This window comes from Balaenoptera acutorostrata, chromosome 6 (assembly GCF_949987535.1).
Source record: "Balaenoptera acutorostrata chromosome 6, mBalAcu1.1, whole genome shotgun sequence".
Taxonomy (NCBI): domain Eukaryota; kingdom Metazoa; phylum Chordata; class Mammalia; order Artiodactyla; family Balaenopteridae; genus Balaenoptera; species Balaenoptera acutorostrata.
In genome coordinates, this window is record NC_080069.1 from 113304424 (window position 1) to 113310423 (window position 6000).

The window sequence follows — 6000 nt, forward strand, 5'->3', positions numbered from 1 at the left end:
TTAAAAAAGAAGAAGAAGAAGAAAAAAAAAAAAAGCCAAGTCCAGGACAACTAAACGCAAAGTGAAATCCTGGATTGGACCGTGGAACAGAAAAAGGACGTGAATGGGACAACTGACGAAATTTGAACAAGGTGTATCAAGTAATAATATTATTGTATCAATAGTTTTGATTTTGATAATTGTACTACGGTTATGTAAGATGATAACTTTAGGGGATTCTGGGTGAAGAACATAGGGGTACTCTATACTATTTTTGCAACTTTTTGGAAACCTAAAATAATTTCAAATTCTGAGCCCTTATTGAGATGTCCAGTACATAACACGAAGTAGCTCATGGAAAGCTTTGTGTAAATTGAATCATTCGAAATATACTAAAACAATACACCCTTTAAAATAGGTAAGTTTTATTTCCCTAAAGTTTGAGAGATTCTTAATTTGTGATTCTATACCACCTGCAATTGTCTGCAAATTTGTATATGTGCATATTTTTCTGAGAAGCTGTTTGTTCAGGCTACCCAAAGAGTCAGAACCCCCATCCCCAAACATAAGAACAATTCATATAAAGAGATCCTATGGTAACTTTTTATATTTTTTGTTTGCATAATGAATAATCTTACCTTAATCAGATTTGTGTGAACAGCCAACTTGAATATGCTTGTGATCTGCTGTTACGTGACAAGCCAGGACCCAGCAACAGTGCCTCTGTGTAGGAGAGTCCCCCTAAATATTTGTTAAATGAATACTAGATGAATGCTTTGCTTTTTTGTTTTTACTCACATCTCCCTGAAGCAGGGGTCTTCTTCATGTATGGTGCTCCTTTTCCTTCAAAATTCACTTTAAATTTAAGGCTGCAATCTTCATGGGGGCCCTCAGAGCTGCTCAACAATCGTAGTTGCCCTGGGCAGGCTACTCCCCGACTCTCTAAGCGAAGCAGTTCACATCTCTTCTCTCAAATGTTCAACACCCTCTCCCCTCTCCTCGCCTACCTTATGACCGCGATTCTTATTTCACATGAAAAATAGAAGCAATCAAAAGACACTTGCACCTTCAAAATGTACAACAACCCCCTGCATCTGTACCTGTTAAATGAATCACCAGTGCAGCAGATCCCGCTCCTCCAGCCTAGTAAGGAAGTCTGCTCCTGCCGTTACCTCCTCTCTCTCTCCCCTGCATATTCAGGCTTTCTTTCTACTATTTTCTATTTTCTTTCTAAAATTTTCCTAGTTTTCATTTCTAATAAAATCCTCTCAGATACCATTTTCCACTGTTCAGATTGTTTAAAAAAAAAAGTTTGATAACAGTGAGACTGTGGGGAATACATGGCTGGTGAAAGTATAAGTTGATACAACTCTTATGGATGGCAATTGAGAAATATCTATCAGTATTGCAAAAACATATGCCTTTAACCCAGCAATTCCACTCCTGGAAGTTTATCCTATAGATATACTTGCATGAATGTATTGTTTAAAAATAAAGGAACATGGAGAACATTATGCATTAGTTTCCTGCCTTTTGCAATAAAAAATAGGAACAAATAATATTTTCTTATGTGTGCATGAAGAAAAGAATTGAAGAAAATACAAGAAATAATAAATTCAGATGGGAATCAGGAGTGAAAGGGAGACATTTTATACATAATGTTTTATGTGTAATTTTTAATCATGTGAAAGTATTATCTATTACGTTCCAAAAGTTAACAATTTTTTTAGAGTCAACCCTCACTTTCCTCCCTCACCATGCCTCTCCAGCCACATCTCATTTCTCTGATCTCCTTTACAGCCAGATCTAATAGATCTGCTCTATTCCCTCCTCGTCCTACTTCAGTTAGGTTTTTGTTCCCACTGGTCCACTGAAACCACACCTATGAAGGCAGTGACTTCCAAGTTGCCAAATCCTCGGTAAAGTCTCAGTTCTGCTTTAATTGAACCACTCAGCAGCATTTGACAGTTAATCACTCCTTCTGGAAACCCTTTCTTCTCTTGGTTTTCAGAAGGATACCTTCTCCTATTTTCTCCAGCTTTGTTGATACCCTCATTAACTGCTCTGCTTCTGACCTCTAAATAACGGAATGCCCCAGGTTCAAACTTTTGACACCTTCTTTGTGTATATTCGTTCTATATATACTCCTGTCAAAGAATACCATGGAGGCAGTTAATTATATGCAAACAAATTTACTCATAGGAAGGAGAGAATCAATAGGTGACTGTCAACGAGGGTTTAAAAAATGGATTCATAAAAGACAGGGGGGAAATGTGGGATGTCCGGAAACCATGAGTCCTGTCTGCTTTTCTAGAGGGAAACTGACAAGCTAGCATTTTGCAAAGCAGTCAGTCTAGGCAGTCTGCCCTGGAGCTGGCTGGCTCAAGGCATCAATGAAAACAATGTTAGCTATTTATAGATTCTCTAGAAAACTGTTAAGTAGAAGTACACAGAACAGGTTGTCTCTGTATATTGTAAGAGAGAGAGAGAGAGAGAGCCGGAATCTAAGACCAAGATGGAAGCTAGTCTTTTATAACCTAACCTTAGAAGTTACACCCAATCACTTCAGTTGTATTATTTTCATGGAATCTAAGACCAAGATGGAAACCAGTCTTTTATAACCTAACCTTAGAAGTTACACCCAATCACTTCAGTTGTATTATTTTCATTAGAAATGAGCCAGTGAGTCCAGCCCACACTCAAGGGGAAGGAATTAGAGAAGAACATGAATACCATACCAAGAGGCTGAGGGGCCCATCCTATGAACTACCTACCACAGAAGCTCTCTTTAGGGGGACCGAAGGCCAGTTAAGTATGGAGACATATTTAGGTTGATAATATTTTAGAGGATTTTTTTTTTTTTTTTTTTTTTTTTGTCTGCGCTGGGTCTTCGTTGCTGCGTGTGGGCTTTTGTCTAGTTGCGGTGAGCGAGGGCTACTCTTCGTTGCGGTGAGCGGGCTTCTCATTGCGGTGGCTTCTCTTGTTGCGGAGCACGGACTCTAGGCGCATGGGCTTCAGTAGTTGTGGCACACGGGCTTAGTTGCTCCACAGCATGTGGGATCTTCCCGGACCAGGGATCAAACCCATGTTCCCTGCATTGGCAGGCGGATTCTTAACCACTGAGCCACCAGGGAAGTCCTGAGGATTTTGAAGTTAGGTAACATAATTAAAAGCCAGAAAGGAGGGGCTTCCCTGGTGGCGCAGTGGTTGAGAGTCTGCCTGCTAATGCAGGGGACACGGGTTCGAGCCATGGTCTGGGAAGATCCCACATGCCGCGGAGCAACTAGGCCCGTGAGCCACAATTACTGAGCCTGCGCGTCTGGAGCCTGTGCTCCGCAACAAGAGAGGCCGCGATAATGAGAGGCCCGCGCACCGCGATGAAGAGTGGCCCCCGCTTGCCGCAACTAGAGAAAGCCCTCGCACAGAAACAAAGACCTAACATAGCAATCAATCAATGAATGAATCAATAAATAAATCTTTAAAAAAAAAAAAAAGCCAGAAAGGATAGCTGTCATTGTAAATTACACGGCTTAAAGAGTTGAGAGGACAGAAAACAGGAATAAACAAAAGGTAAAAAGTAAGAGAAAGAGGAGGAGAAAACTAATAAAATGCAAGTCTAAATGTAAATTTACAGTTTTAAGATTCATTTTCATTGGTCTCTTTTAATATATTCATTATCCTAGTTGTGTATTATAGAGGGATTATCCAGTGGTATCCTTGCTGGGAGTGTAGTTTGCACCTGTCAGGAATATGACTGTGTGCATGAGAGAGTTAACAGTGTTCATCAGGACCACTCAATTTATCTTACCAGTATCTGGGGATGATGTGGATAGTGAAGTTTCCTTTTAATGAGAGTACCATGTGTAATTTATAGTTTGTCAAGTATTTTACCTGTAATGTAAGGTTTTTGTTTATCCATAGAGAGTATTGAAGGTATTCCCTAGTGGGAAAAACAAAATAAGCTGTTAAATAAAGCATTTGCCTTTTATCAAGGGAAAATCTTGATCCAACCAGAAGATTTACAAACTATTATTAAACATATTTAAAGTTTTGAAGTAACTGAATGAAATTTATATAGAAATGCTTAAATGCCTCGAAGCTGGGTTCCAAGGCTTGCTCTACCCTTATAGTTTTTCCAGATCATAATAATTAGAGATAAAACAAGATTTGGTCCTCCACTGAGTTGCCCAGATAAAATTTTTTCCACCAATATTTTTGTAAATTTAGAACAGATTTGTCCCTGCCACTTGGATTATTTTTGTTATCAAAGTATTAAAGGTCTAAAGATGGTTTTGGATGACATCAACCTGTATGAGGATTGTTTGAAATAACTGGTCTTTCTCTTTTCCTCCCTCCCTGTCAGCGTGGGGCCAGTTTGTGGCAATTGAACACGTCTTTCTTATTTAGAAATTAAACAACTTTTAGACAGCAATTAGATTAAACTTCTTTTTGTATTAATGAATGTAAAACCAATAAGGGCTACTTCCTTATATAATGCTTTTAAAAAAATTTTTAAATTGGTATCTTTAGTGTAGGCTTTAATTTTGTAAATTGAAATTTGCTTTAGATGTTGGATTGTCTTTAAGAAGCAATTACATTTCTTTTTAAGGTTTTGATTGAAAGCATCTGATAAAATCAGAAAACCTCTTTGCTTTCATAGCTTTAGTAACAATACTCTTAATAACAATATTTTTCTTTAAATAGCCCACACACTTACAATGTAAGAGGCAAATTTTTTTTTTAGAAATATTTCGGTTTCTTATTTACATATACATTTTTAATCTCTGTAAGCCCATCAGAATGGAGCTTCATTAAATTTTGAGACCTTATAATAACAAATATAACCTGTATTCTGATTAATAATGGTGGATTACACTAGTTGATTTTCAAGTGTTAAACCAACCTTACATTACTGAGATAAACCCTATTTGGATATGATGTATTATAATTTATATATATATAAATATCTGGATTTGCTAACACTTTAAGGATTTTTGCATCTATGTTCACAAGGGATATTGAGCTGTAATTTTTTGTGAAGTTATTGTCAGGTTTTGATGCCAGGGTTTTATTCATCTAATAAAACTAGTTAGGAAGTTCCCTCCTCCTCCATTTTCTGAAGGCGCTTCTGTGAAACTGAGGTTATTTTGTCCTTAAATGTTTAATAGAATTCACCTGTGAAACCATTGGGAGGCCTGGAGTTTTCTTTGTGGGAAGCTTTTCATAATGAATTTCACTTGTTTAGTAGATACAACGCTATGGCAGGCAGCTTCTAAAATGGTCCCTGTGCCAATAAATAATCTTTAAGCTCTCAATTCACCCTTCTTGCTTTGCAATAATGGACTGAATTCCTTTAAGCATCTCTCCTTTGCAGTGAGCACAATGATAAGCTTCCTCACTAGAGGGCACTGGAGGAGGAGGGGCTGTGGTCAGTGGTACGGCTGTAAGGACATGCAGTGGGTTCTTCCCCAGCCACAGGCCCAGCACATGTGGTTCCTTGATGATCTTGCAACCTCTGTCTGGCCTAGCAATAATTTTCCTGTGACCCTCTCAACGTGGAAATCAGTGTCCTGAAGGCCTCCTGTCTGCACTGGCGCCAGTTCCCTCCGCAGGCTCCTCTGCAGCTTGCCTGTGTTCCAGAGACTTGCTTTCTGCTTGCCAGCAACCAGTCCCAGCCTGGGTAAACCAGCAAACTTCTCTGCTGCCCAGTGGGCTGAACTTCACCTTCTCCAATGAGGTCTGCACCCCAGTCTTGATAAGAGGCCCCTTTCCAAGTCTGTCCTTCCTTAGTTACTCTCCCTAAGCCATAGGATACCATATGGGATTTCCTTTAATCTTATAGTCGCTCATCTACTAAATTTTAACAATTCTTTTGTGTCAAACATCCCCTCTATGGTTTTTATGTCCTGATGCGGGATAAAGAAGTCACTAGGTCCAGTCCACATTCAGGTGAGAGGATTATGCCAGGACACGAATACCAGGCAGGGGTCTTTGGCAGCTCTATCAGTCCGAGTGGGGTCT